This window comes from Chelon labrosus, assembly GCF_963514085.1.
Source record: "Chelon labrosus genome assembly, chromosome: 6".
Lineage (NCBI taxonomy): Eukaryota > Metazoa > Chordata > Actinopteri > Mugiliformes > Mugilidae > Chelon > Chelon labrosus.
This window is the reverse complement of record NC_140342.1, coordinates 25,709,801-25,723,489: the sequence shown is the minus strand read 5'-3', so window position 1 is coordinate 25,723,489 and position 13,689 is coordinate 25,709,801. Positions and strand designations below refer to the sequence as shown.

Genomic DNA, 13,689 nt, shown 5'->3' with positions numbered 1-13,689 from the left:
CTACTCCCTCTGAGAGTTTGCAGCCTTCATATTGGTCAGTGTTTACAGACATACAGTCGCTTAAACTTGATGCCAAGATGCTGTGGAGCAGAAAACCCCCTGACTCTTCAACTAATCACTTCTTTCTGGTTCATTTTACACTTTTTAAGCCTTTAGTCGTAAAAAACAAACAAACAAACATGAACTCTGTACTTTGAGGAGTTTCATGAGGAAAACTGTCTCAGATAAACTCTCATATTAGTTTGACATTTTCTCCATCAGCTGTGAGAGAAATCCTGGAATGAAAACCACAGAGAATAATTCATATTTAAAGAAAAACTCTTTTATTTAATATTTAAATCAACACATTGTTCACACATCAAATTATTTCATGTACAGATTCACTTCAACCACACAATCAACTTGTTTCATCCAGGAAAATAATGAACAATCATCATGATAATTACAGTTTTAATAAACCTCATAGTACCTCATGTATATGTAGATTTGAATACATAGTCTGAAAAACTAATAGATGTAAATGTAATCATAGATTTCTTTCTGTACAAAGTGATCAGCAACATGTCAGTGATAAAGGAAGGTCTACTGATTCCTCTGCTATGAAGTGGAAGAGAAACAACAAGACACAAATACATCAATACAAATATTCAGCAGACATTTAGAGCTCAGAGAAGTTTACATTGTCATGGAAATAAAAGTCATCATGAGCAGTGATATCCTCCACGGCTAAACAGACATAGGAAACTTTAATCACTTTCACTACTTCACTTTAATCAACTCAGCACTTGATGAAAAACCAACCCAGAATCCAACATAGAGCGGCTGAGTGAATGTGGTCTGGACTCTGTGGAGGAGAGTCATGGTTTCAGAGATGCTGTAGAAGGACAGAATACCTGCTCTGTGATCCAGGTACACTCCTACTCTGGAGGAAGGAGGACCTGAGACGGGAGTTTTGATGTTGTTGTTCACAAATGTGGAATTGTGACAATCTAATGTTCAAGATTTGTCATTGTATCCAAATCTACTATCATTCCCTACTCTGCTGATATTCTTGTATGTTACTGCTACATCAACTCCTCCTCCTCTCCACTCCACCTCCCAGTAGCAACGTCCAGTCAGACTCTCTCTACTCAGGACCTGCAAACAATCAATGAATCTGACTGGATGATCAGGATAAGACTGTTGTAGCTTGAATGTTACTTTTCTGTTCCTCTCAGACAGCACCAGACCTCTGCTTACTGTGTTTGGATCCAGTGTGATTTCACATGAATACTTTAAGAATTCATATCTGGTCTTTGGCTCTGGTTGTGGCAGTAAAACATCCACTTCAGTCACTGTCAGTGAGATGTTTGTCCTCGTCTCTCTCAGAATGTCCTGTAGTTTCTTTCTGAGCTCTGTCACAGCTGCTTTCATGTCCTCAAAGTCCCTCAGAGGACGGATATTGATGCTGGATGAGTGTGTAGATTGACTGAGTGGTGACAGTGAGGGGTAGTTGTGTAGAAACTGGTTGTGATCCTCTGTGTCTGAGAGCTGCTTCAGCTCAGCGTCTTCCTTCTTCAGCTCAGTGATCTCCTGCTCCAGCTTCTCCTGAACCTTTCTGACTCGACTCTCTTCAGTTTCCTGCTGGGATCTGACCTGCTGCTCCACATCAGAGCTTCTTTCCTGGATGAGATGGATCATCTCAGTGAAGATCTCCTGACTTTCCTTCACTGTTTTATCAGCAGAGTGAGCGATGGCCTTCAGCTCCTGCTGAAGCAGCTTCACATCTTTCTCTTTGTCCTGGATCATCTGCTGGATGTTTTGTCGTCTCACCTCCACCTTTCTCTGTCTCTTAGTCCTTTCTGCTGCAGCCGAGACTGTGTCGTGGCCTTTATGTTCATCCACAGAGCAGAGATAACAGATACTCTGCTGATCAGTACGACAGAACATCTTCATCACCTCATCATGACGAGAGCAGATGTTCTCCTGGAGCTTCTTGGAGGGATCCACCAGCTTGTGTTGTTTAAATGTAGGTGACTTATAGTGAGGTTCAAGGTGTTTCTCACAGTAAGATGCTAGACAGAATAAACAGGACTTGAAGGCTTTCAGTTTTCTTCCAGTGCAGAAATCACAGGACACATCTTCAGGTCCAGCATAGCAGTGATCAGCAGGAGCAGCTTGGAGTCCAGTCTTCTTCAGCTGCTCCACTAAAGCTGCTAACATGGTGTTTTTCACCAGGACAGGCCTTGTTGTGAAGAGCTGTCTGCACTGAGGACATCTGTGGTCTTTCTTCTTGTTCTCGTCATCAAAGCGGCTTTTAATACAGTTCATGCAGTAGCTGTGTCCACAGGGAATAGTCACCGGATCCTTCAGTAGATCCAGACAGATGGAACAGGTAATTGTTTGTCGATCCAGCTCAACTCCTTTCTGAGCCATCTCAGCTCTCAGTGTCAGTGACTCAGTGAATTTCTCTTAATCAGATCTTAAACTAGTTCTCGCTGTGATTTAAACATCAAGTTTTTCAATCTTTCAGCTGTTGCACGTCACCAGATGTTGATCACCCCTATCATCAAGTTGTAGATCTGAAGGAGAGACAACATAGAAATATGTGGACAGAGTGGATGAAGAGGAATGAGGTTTACCAAACTTTGATTCATTCCAAGACAAGAAGCAACACTGTGACTTAACGTTTGTTTCCTTATTGACAATGAAGTCTAATGTTATAGTGTTATAGTTCAAAAGAGGATCCAAATGTAAGAAACAAATAAACTATTGCAGGATGAGTAACTAAAGAGTCAACATTATTAAAACTTACTGGAAGTGAGAAACAGAAGGTTCCACTGTGTTTATGTAGGTTAGTCCAAGAGTTAGTCCAACAAATGATAATCCATCTGAAGAAAGCATTCACCAGAAGAATCCAAAAAACTAAAAAACAAAAACAAACAAAAAAAAAAAAACACAAGAAGCAAGGAGACACTAGGAGATTTACAGAGATGTTGGAAACACAGACGAGTAACAGGAAGGAAAACAGGTGGTGAACGAACTGAAGAAGACAGAGGAAGAGACAAGACTATATATACTCAAAGGCTGATGAGCAGGAAATAAAACTGACTGAAACACACAGAGACCACATATTACAAAATAAAACAGGAAGACAAACTCAAGTTGAAACAAAGACCAAAAACTATGAAGCCTGATGTACACACTAGACAACATTGTTGGTATCCTTGAGTTAAAGAAAGAAAAGTGGTCACTGAAATAACTTGAAACTGAGAAAAGTAATAACACATAAAAATGTATTGGAAATTAACTAATAAAAATCAGATAATGATTTGGAATTTTCTTTCCACAGAATAATTAAAAAAAATAAACTAATGAAACTGGCCTGGACAATAATGATGGTGTCCTTATAAAATGACCATAAGGACGTGTTATACTAAGGTGTGTCCTGCTATTACCATCACTGGTGTCTTCAAACTTGTAATCAGTCAGTCTGCCTCTTTAAAAGGAGAAATGAATGAGAATGAGAATGAGAAAAACTTTATCAGTCCTGCAATGGGGGAGTTGCAATAGTGGAGGGAGGAAAAGGGGAAGAAAAACAAGAGGAGAGGGGAGGAGAAAAAAAGCAGCTCCCAGACTCATCTGGGGGAGTACAGTGTGTGACCGGGAAAAAAACCTCAGCAACATAAACACATATGAGCACACTTTACAACATAAGGACTCAAAACAACTTGCACCAGGGGACTGGGGAGGGGACTGGTGGAGGTGTTCCAGCACAGACAGGCATCCGCGGCCAGCTTCGGCGGCGCCTTCGGACCCCGCCTGTCGCACTGGGGGGTGAAAGCGGCGAAGGCATGGGATTGGGGGTTAGGGAGGTGTATTACATATGTGCATGTGTGTAAGTGTCCATGGGTGCGTGTGTGTACATAAGCCTGGAGAGTCGCTTCGTCTAGCCTCTCAATCAGTGCCTCAGTTCGCAGGATGTCATCGCGATAACACAGCAGGTTGCCATGGAGATGTTCCTGATCGGGTCCCAGACGGAGTCAACCATCAACAGGTGTCCGTGAAGTAAGGGAAGGAGGGATAGGACAGAGCGTCTCACTGCAGCGATTTCCTGGGGGGGTTGTTCCAGCAGCGGCCTTGGCCAAGGCCGGTGCTGCTCAGGGTCCGGAATGCAGATTAGATTATGATTGTTTGGGTTAGGGCGAGTAGTCGCATTTCAATAGACAAAAGAGGTCACTGTGCTGTTTGGTATCATGCTGAACATGACCACAGAAAGCTAAGGAGGGAGTTGTCTCAGGAGATTAGAGAGAAAAGTTATAGACAAGCATGTCAAAGATAAAGGCTACAAGACCATCTCCAAGCAGCTTGATGATTCTATGACTACAGTATGTGCCATCCCGTGTATTTATGGACTACCAAAAAAACACAAGGAAGGAGCACCTCTCAGACCCATCGTCAGCAGTATAAACTTGGTCACATACAACATCGCCAAACACCTGGCGTACATCCTGTCTCCGTTGGTGGGCAACACTCCTCACCACTTTGAAAACTCCAGGGATTTTGTCCGCAAAGTTAACAACATCACATTGGGTCCAGAGGAAACCATCGTATCCTATGATGTAACCTCCCTCTTCACGTGTATCCCCACCAGAGAAGCCACAAGAGTAGTAAGGGAAAGACTTCAAAAGGATGACTCCTTTGCTGTTAGGACCACCCTCACCCCAGACCAACTCTGCGTGTTGCTCGATCTGTGCCTGACGACCACCTATTTCCAATTTAATGGAGGATTCTACATGCATAAACACAGTTGTGCAATGGGGTCACCAGTGTCTCCGATTGTGGCCCATCTCTACATGGAGGAGGTCGAGACCAGAGCCCTGAACTCTTTCACAGGAGCCACCCCCACCCACTGGTTCAGGTACGTGGACAACACTTGGGTTAAAATCAAGACACAGGAAGTGGAATCTTTCACACAGCACATCAATGCAGTGGACAGCAACATCAAGTTCACTCGGGAGGATATCAGCAGAGGTAGTCTGGCTTTCCTGGACTGTCTGGTGCATGTGGAAGAAGACCGAAGCCTCAACACTGAAGTGTATAGAAAACCCACTCACACAGATCAGCACTTATTATTTGATTCCCACCACCCCCTGGAACACAAACTAGGGGTCATCAGAACGCTCCAGCACAGAGCACAGACTGTACCCACAAGACTGGATGGCAAGGAGAAGGAGCAAAAACACATTAAACGGGCACTTAAGACATGTGGATATCCCAACTGGACCTTTGTCAAATGCTCAAAAAGATATCCCAAAAAGGACAGAGAGGAGGAGAGCAACAAAAGGAAAAACATCGTCATCCCCTATGTGGCTGGAGTGTCGGAGAAACTCAAGAAAATTTTCAGAAATCACCGTATTCCGGTTTATTTCAAACCAGGGAATACACTTAGGCAAAGACTGGTCCTCCCTAAAGACAAAACACCGAGAAAAAAACAGAGTAATGCGGTGTACGCTGTTCAGTGCAGTGAGGAGTGTACAGATTTATACATTGGGGAAACCAAACAATCCATCCATAAATGCATGTCCCAACACAGGAGAGCCAGCACATCAGGAAACAATTCAGCAGTCCATCTACACCTGAAGGACAAAGGACACTCCTCTGAAGATAATAGCGTCCAAATCTGGTTTGAAAGAGGAGTAAAGGAAGCCATCTATGTCAGACTGGAAAAACCTCCACCAAACAAAGGAGGTGGACTGAGATTTAACCTGCCATCTATTTACAATACAGTTTTAACTTCTGTCCCCAAGAAGTTTCAGCCTCATTCACACCTTGACACTAGAGCCTCTGATGGACAAGGGTCGTTAGAGAACCATTCATAGGGAAGAGGACGGGGGCAAAAAAAGGTCCCCCTCAACAACAGGTAAGTACCCAGTCGTTAATGGAAATTAGCTGCACCGGTTTATGGTTGTTAACATAACAAGCAAGTTTCAGGAGGAGTTCCTATTTGAACTTCAAACTTCCCACCAGTCCCCTAGAACTGAAGAAGCTACTCGGATGAGTGGTGAAACGTCTTCTCAAAAAAACTCTACAAGTCCAGTTGCCCTTTTTGAACCTTTTTTTTTTTTTTTTTGGATACAGTTGTACATATTATTCAGAAGTTTAAGGTTCACAGGACTGTAGCCAACCTCCCTGGACATGGCTGCAAGAGGAAATCCGATGACAAATTGAAGAGAAGGATAATCCGAATGGTAACCAAAGAGAGCAGAACAACTTCCAAAGAAATCAGGGGTGAACTCCAAGGTCAAGGTACATCAGTGTCGGATGGCACCATACGTCGCTGTTTAAACCAAAGTGGACTTCATGGAAGACGATCGAGGAGGACTCCATTGTTGAGTTGGAAGTTGCCAAAATGCATATTGACAAGTCACAAAGCTTCCGGGAGAATGTCCTTTGGACAGATGAGACAAAACTGGAGCTTTTTGGCAAGTCACATCAGCTCTATGTTCACGGATGAAAACATGAACCATACAAAGAAAAGAACACTGTACCACCTACTGTGAAACATGAAGGAGGCTAAGCTATGTTCTGGGGCTGCTTTGCATCTGTCACAGGGGGGTTTGAATCTGTGAACGGTACAATAAAATTTCAAGATTATCAAGGCATTCTGGAGCGAAATGTGCTGCCCAGTGTCAGACCGCTTGGTCTAAGTCATAGGTCATGGGTCGTCCAACTGGATAATAATCCAAAACAAACAGCTAAAAACACAGAAGAATGGCTAAGAACAAAACATTGGACTACTCTGAAGTGGCCTTCATATCTGAAGTCTCCTTCATATTAGTCATAGTTGTCTCACTGTTCTCCTTCACTAGTCTCCTTCATAGTAGTCCTAGTTGTCTTCATTCACTAGCCTCCTTCATTCCTAGATGTCTTGGTATCCTCTGTAGGGTTTATTATACCTTTTAAATGTCTCATTAGGGCACCACCTCCTTTTATCGTAGGAAGAACACGGTTTAAGTCAATTTATCAGCCTCGCTAAAATGTATTTAATAACTAAAGGGATGAATTCTTTACACAGTTTATACCATTAATCCTCTAAAACGTCACAAACAACTTCTTAAGTGTGAATAAATATTTATTTACTTGAACAGCGTCGTTGCTATGGCGACATCTTGTTGATTTCTTCTGTGGAGGAGACTGGGTCTTGCTCTGAAGTCCCCAACTGACTACGCTGGCTAACTTATGAAACGAGATTGGCTTTCTTACTTGGTACTTAAGCAAGCAGAATAGAAAAATTAATAAACTTAAAAATTAAAGTTTACTACAAAAATTGTACGTTGGAAAAAAGTTCGAGAAGAAACAACAGAGCTTGGAAACTGCTGCAGACAAATATCCAAGTTGTTTTTAAAAGACAAAGTTATGAAGGAAAAAAAACGTGAATAAATAAGCAAAGAAGACTAAGAAAAAGCGAAGGAAGGGTACAAAAACAAAAGAGGAAAAAAGTGAAAGAAAGAGAAAAAGTGCGGAGAAGAGCGTGTCCCTCTGGTTTTATATGTCATTTCCGGTGGCGGGTTTTGGATCGGGTTTCCAAATTCTTTGCGTGGAAAGAGAAGGGAACGCCTATAGTTCTTTGTCTAAAGATATCCTGTTAACTGATCTTCTTAACCTACTTTATATTGACTAAGTTTTTTTTTTTTTTATTAGTTTATTTGTCAGGGACAATGCAGCGCATATTATTACATACATAGCTATCACAGTCAATGCCATAACAATGTCTGTAGATGTGTTACATAAAAGGTTTCTAGCCAGTTGGCTAATTTGCAACCCCAGTCCCTGGTCAGACCTTTCTGTAAACATGTTGTAGTCTAAAAGTATTCTAAAAGTGTAGTATATGTGTACAAACACCTCTCTATGCACATAGAAACCAACAAAACATCAAGGGTAATTTTAGTAGTTAATAGTAGTTAAGTTAATCTTTCATCATCCACCATGGTTCGTTCGCAATGTTTTTCCTATACAGCAACATTCAAGATTACAAGATTACAAGATTACATATCTGAATTTGACAAAATCAAAATAATTTATAAGCATCAGTAAATTAATAACATAAGGTTCATCCTTCTAGGAGATATTTTACTAATAAAGGAAAGGTGATGGTTACTATGATAACAATTTAAATAGTTAAAGCTACTATTGATATAAGAACATACATAAGGTTCAACACACTTTATTCTTAACAATGGTTTAAAAGAAAGAAAAATGTTTTTAAGGATAGCCACTTGGTCCATTTTTACTCTGGCAAATTAATTGAATTTGGGCTAGCTTTATCGTACAAGGATCAAAATCGTCTCATTGGGATTCTATGCAATTCCTGAAAAACAATATATGACTTACCAGGTTATTACAGTTTCGATAGACATAGTGTCATGCTTTGGCTTATACAGAGGAGAACATCAGAATTTTGCTCTGGGAGGTGAGGAATATATGACCCTTATCTGGCTTTCCCCTACTGGTCACTCGAGGAGAGGTGGAGAAAGAAAGTGTCCAGCATGTTTGCATGTGTGTATCTCTGAGAAGGAAGAATTAATAAATCACAGATTTAAAATGTTATGGAATATAACATTAAGGCTTCTGGATTCTGTTCATATTAAATAGGAGAAGTAACTCCTTTCATCTGTCCTTTTTAGTTCCTGAGATCCTGTTGATGTTCTTTCAATTTGAGACTAATTAGACCGGGAAAAGACAGTGGGAAATTACACAGACTTATAAATCTGCCCTCTTTTGACTCAGTTGAGGTCCAAAATTCAGAAAGGCCCCTTTGCATGGGCCTGTCCAGCATCAGAGACTGGCACCTTAACTGCTAAGGTGTAAAGACTGGTCCATTAGAAAGGTTCTTCTGCAGGACAGCCTCTTAAATTTACTTTCCAAAGAGGGGGGAGAGATTGATAGGACAACAGGTCCCCTACACCTCCTTCACTAGTCTCCTTCATAGTAGTCCCTAGGTGTCCTCCTTCACTAGTCTCCTTCATTATTAGTTGTCTCATTGTTGTGTTTGCTCTCTGTGTTAAATGGACACTATTAGTTTAGAGTGCAGCTGTACTACAAATGTATAAATCAGCTGTGTTAATGAGTTTTCATGCTTTTATTCTTGGTGTACTCAACACACTCCATCAGCATCAGGTTTGAAGTCATTGATCACATGATCGCTTCTTTAAAATACGATCTTAAAGTTCTCATTCATCCCAATGCATGAAATTCAAGACTTGTAACAATACTGGGTTCTGATTGGTGGAAACAAGCAGCTGCTGTTCTTCAGAAGAGGTCAGCCTGCATTGTTGAGACACACTGAAAACTCCTGAGTGGATACTGAGCTCTGACCTGACAGAATTACAGTAATCTAATGTGAAGACGCAGAGGCTTGAGTTAATGTTGCTGACTTTATTAATGTTTCTTAAAGGCATCTCCGCTCGAAGAAAGACGTCCATGAAGGTAACACATTCATTCTTAATCTACAGCTAGATGTCAGAGGTTAAAGTGTCCGAAGAGCTGCTATAGGGTGCCCTAAGGCAGAGCTATAGAAATGCTGCTGGAATGATGTGACAGTGATTCTACAACAGGCTGCTGTCTTTTCTCATCAGGTGGAAACCTTTCTACTCCCTCTGAGAGTTTGCAGCCTTCATGTTGGTCAGTGTTTACAGACATACAGTCGCTTAAACTTGATGCCAAGATGCTGTGGAGCAGAAAACCCCCTGACTCTTCAACTAATCACTTCTTTCTGGTTCATTTTCCTAAATAAGCCTTTAGTTGTAAAAAACAAAAACAAAAAACAAACATGAACTCTGTACTTTGAGGTGTTTCAGGAGGAAAACTGTCTCAGATAAACTCTCATATTAGTTTGACATTTCCTCCATCAGCTGTGAGAGAAATCCTGGAATGAAGACCAAAGAGAATAATTCATATTTAATGAAAAACTGTTTTATTTAATATTTAAATCAACACATTGTTCACACGTCAAATTATTTCATATACAGATTCATTTCAACCACACAATCAACTTGTTTAATCCAGGAAAAGAATGAACAATCATCATGATAATTACAGTTTTAATAAACCTCATAGTACCTCATGTATATGTAGATTTGAATATATAGTCTGAAAAACTAATAGATATAAATGTAATCATAGATTTCTTTCTGTACAAAGTGATCAACAACATATCAGTGATAAAGGAAGGTCTGCTGATTCCTCTGCTACGAACTGGAAGAGAAACAACAAGACACCACAACAATGAACTCTCAGCAAAAAACATGGAGAGAAAATAAGTTGATGAAGAGAAACACAGAATTTAACTCTCTGGTCCTGAAGTTACTGCTGTCTACTTCACTTTAATCAACTCAGCACTTGATTCAACAAAATACAAACCATCAAAACAAACATCAATCCAGAGTCCAGCATAGAGTGGCTGAGTGAATGTGGTCTGGACTCTGTGGAGGAGAGTCATGGTTTCAGAGACGCTGTAGAAGGACAGAATACCTGCTCTTTGATCCAGGTACACTCCTACTCTGGAGGAAGGACGACCTGAGAGGGGAGTTTTGTTTTGTTTGTACACAAATGTAGACCTGTAACAATCTAATCTCCAAGATTTGTCATTGCATCCAAATCTACTTTTATTTCCTGCTCTGCTGATATTCTTGTATGTGACTGCTACACTAACTCTTCCACTCCACTCCACCTCCCAGTAACAACGTCCAGTCAGACTCTCTCTACTCAGGACCTGATAACAATCAGTGAATCTGTCTGGATGATCAGGATAAGACTGTTGTTTAATCACTGATGTTACTTTTCTGTTCCTCCCAGACAGTACCAGATATCTATCTGCTGTGTTTGGATCCAGTGTGATTTCACATGAATACTTTAAGAATTCATCTCTGGTCTTTGGCTCTGGTTGTGGCAGTAAAACATCCACTTCAGTCACTGTCAGTGAGATGTTTGTCCTTGTCTCTCTCAGAATGTCCTGTAGTTTCTTTCTGAGCTCTGTCACAGCTGCTTTCATGTCCTCAAAGTCCCTCAGAGGATGGACATTGATGCTGGATGAGTGTGTAGATTGACTGAGTGGTGACAGTGAGGGGTAGTTGTGTAGAAACTGGTTGTGATCCTCTGTGTCTGAGAGCTGCTTCAGCTCAGCGTCTTCCCTCTTCAGCTCAGTGATCTCCTGCTCCAGCTTCTCCTGAACCTCTTTGACTCGACTCTCTTCAGTTTCCTGCTGGGATCTGACCTGCTGCTCCACATCTGAGCTTCTTTCCTGGATGAGACGGATCATCTCAGTGAAGATCTCCTGACTGTCCTTCACTGTTTTATCAGCAGAGTGAGTGATGGACTTCAGCTCCTGTTGAAGCAGCTTCACATCTTTCTCTTTGTCCTGGATCATCTTCTGGATGTTTTGTCGTCTCACCTCCACCTCTCTCTGTCTCTCAGTCCTTTCTGCTGCAGCTGAGACTGTGTCATGGCCTTTATGTTCATCCACAGGGCAGAGATAACAGATACTCTGCTGATCAGTACGACAGAACATTTTCATCACCTCACCATGACGAGAGCAGATGTTCTCCTGGAGCTTCTTGGAGGGATCCACCAGCTTGTGTTGTTTAAATGTAGGTGACTTATAGTGAGGTTCAAGGTGTTTCTCACAGTAAGATGCCAGACAGACTGAACAGGACTTGAAGGCTTTCAGTTTTCTTCCAGTGCAGACATCACAAGCCACATCTTCAGGTCCAGCATAGCAGTGATCAGCAGGAGCAGCTTGGAGTCCAGTCTTCTTCAGCTGCTCCACTAAAACTGCTAACATGGTGTTTTTCACAAGGACAGGCCTCGTTGTGAAGAGTTGTCTGCACTCAGGACATCTGTGGTCTTTCTTCTTGTTCTCGTCATCAAAGCGGCTTTTAATACAGTTCATGCAGTAGCTGTGTCCACAGGGAATAGTCACCGGATCCTTCAGTAGATCCAGACAGATGGAACAGGTAATTGTTTGTCGATCCAGCTCAACTCCTTTCTCCGCCATTTCAGCTCTCAGTGTCAGTGACTCTGTAACTTCCTCTTGCTTAGAAGTGAAAGTAGTCTGAGCTGTGATCTAAATGTCATGTGTTTCTACAGTGAATGGGGCCAGTCAGCTCTTACACTTCACCACATGTTGTGCAGATCTAAAGTGGAGATAACCAGGAAGCACACTGACAGAGTGGAGCTGCTGTGGGTGAGAGCAGGAAGTAGAATGAGGGCGTTCAGACTCTGATGATGAGTTCTTCTTTGAATGTCTGTGTTCAGAGATTGTGTTTCCAGTTTCCTGTTCTCTAAAAATCTAATATAATAAAAAGAGACCATGTGTAACTACACGTTAGTTACACTAATATAATAAAAGAGACCATGTGTAACTACACGTTCATTACACATGGTCTCTTTTTATTATATTAGAGTTTTAGAGAACAGGATCAGTGGTCTACAGCAGCTAGGAGGAATTTTAGCCCATTCCTCAGAACAGAACCACTTCAGTTCTGAGATGTTGGTGGGTTTCTTCACATGAACTGCTTGCTTCAGGTCCTTCCTCAACATTTCTGTTGGATTAAGGTCAAAACTTTGACTTGGCCGTTCCTAAACATTAATCTTGTTCTCCTTTAACCATTGTCTTACTGCATGGCCCAGTTTCTCTTCACATTCAGCTCATGGACAGATGTCCTGACATTTTCTTTTAGGATTCACGGGTAGAATTCACAATTCATTAGTCAATCAGATACGATAAGATAAGATAAGATAAGATAAGACATGTTTATTAATCCCACGTATGGGGATAAATAAACAGCAGAACAGGCCGAAACCAGGACTTTACAACCCCCATGTTTCATGGAGGGATGAGGTTCTGATGCTGGGATGCAGTGTTGATTCATCTCCAAACATGACGCCTCTCATTTAAACCAAACTGTTCTACTTTGGTCTCATCTGTCCACGAAACAATAGTCTCCTGGATTTTCCACATGATCTGGATCAAACTGCACGTGCACAGAAATGTTCTTTTTGGAGAGCAGTGTCTTTGTCTGTCACACCATGGTTGTTGGGCGTTCTGATGATGGGGTTCTCTTTGTCTACTGTCAGGACTTCTGCTGATGTTTTCAACCATTTTTACTACTTTACCTTTTAAGTGGCACTGTATATATTTAGTTTCTATTCATTGGCTTTTAAATGAATGCTTTTAAAAATATAAGCCGGCCAGATTAATGTTGCACAGAAGTGAATGTTGCCAACGTCTTTTGTGTAGAACTCCTTCAATCCTTACCAGTGATTAATTTAGATTATAACAAAATGTAATTTGTTGTGGTCCTGGGTTACCAGTGCCGGTGTTGTTTGTTTTCTTTCCCGGCTGCTCTCTCTCTCTCCCTCATTAGGCTCACCTGGGCAAGCAACTGGTGGCGCACCTGACTCAGCTGCGGCCAGTTATCAATCAACCGTCTTTAAAAGGCTGGCCGTGACGTCACTCCAGTGCCAGATAATTCCGCATGTCATGGTTTCTGCTACTTCTCTGGTTCTTGCCTTGTGCCTTCATTCATCTTTTGCTATCATTGGACTTATCTTTTGTGTTTTTTTTCTACCTTCCAGTGCCTCCCAGGGAGAGCCAGAGTCCTGCCCAGGCAGCTGTTTTGAGTTTATCTGTTTCTCCTGGAGTTTCCA

The 13,689-nt window shown here is 41.6% G+C and overlaps 1 pseudogene across 1 annotated transcript; it reads right to left on the bottom strand.

Moving 5' to 3' along the window:
• Positions 1-351: 351 nt before the first annotated feature.
• On the bottom strand, positions 352-12,766 carry LOC311488903 (annotated as a pseudogene). Its single transcript has 2 exons — positions 10,357-12,766; positions 352-2,461 (listed from the first exon to the last, which is right to left on the bottom strand). The product of its transcript is annotated as an uncharacterized misc_RNA (transcript).
• Positions 12,767-13,689: the final 923 nt, after the last annotated feature.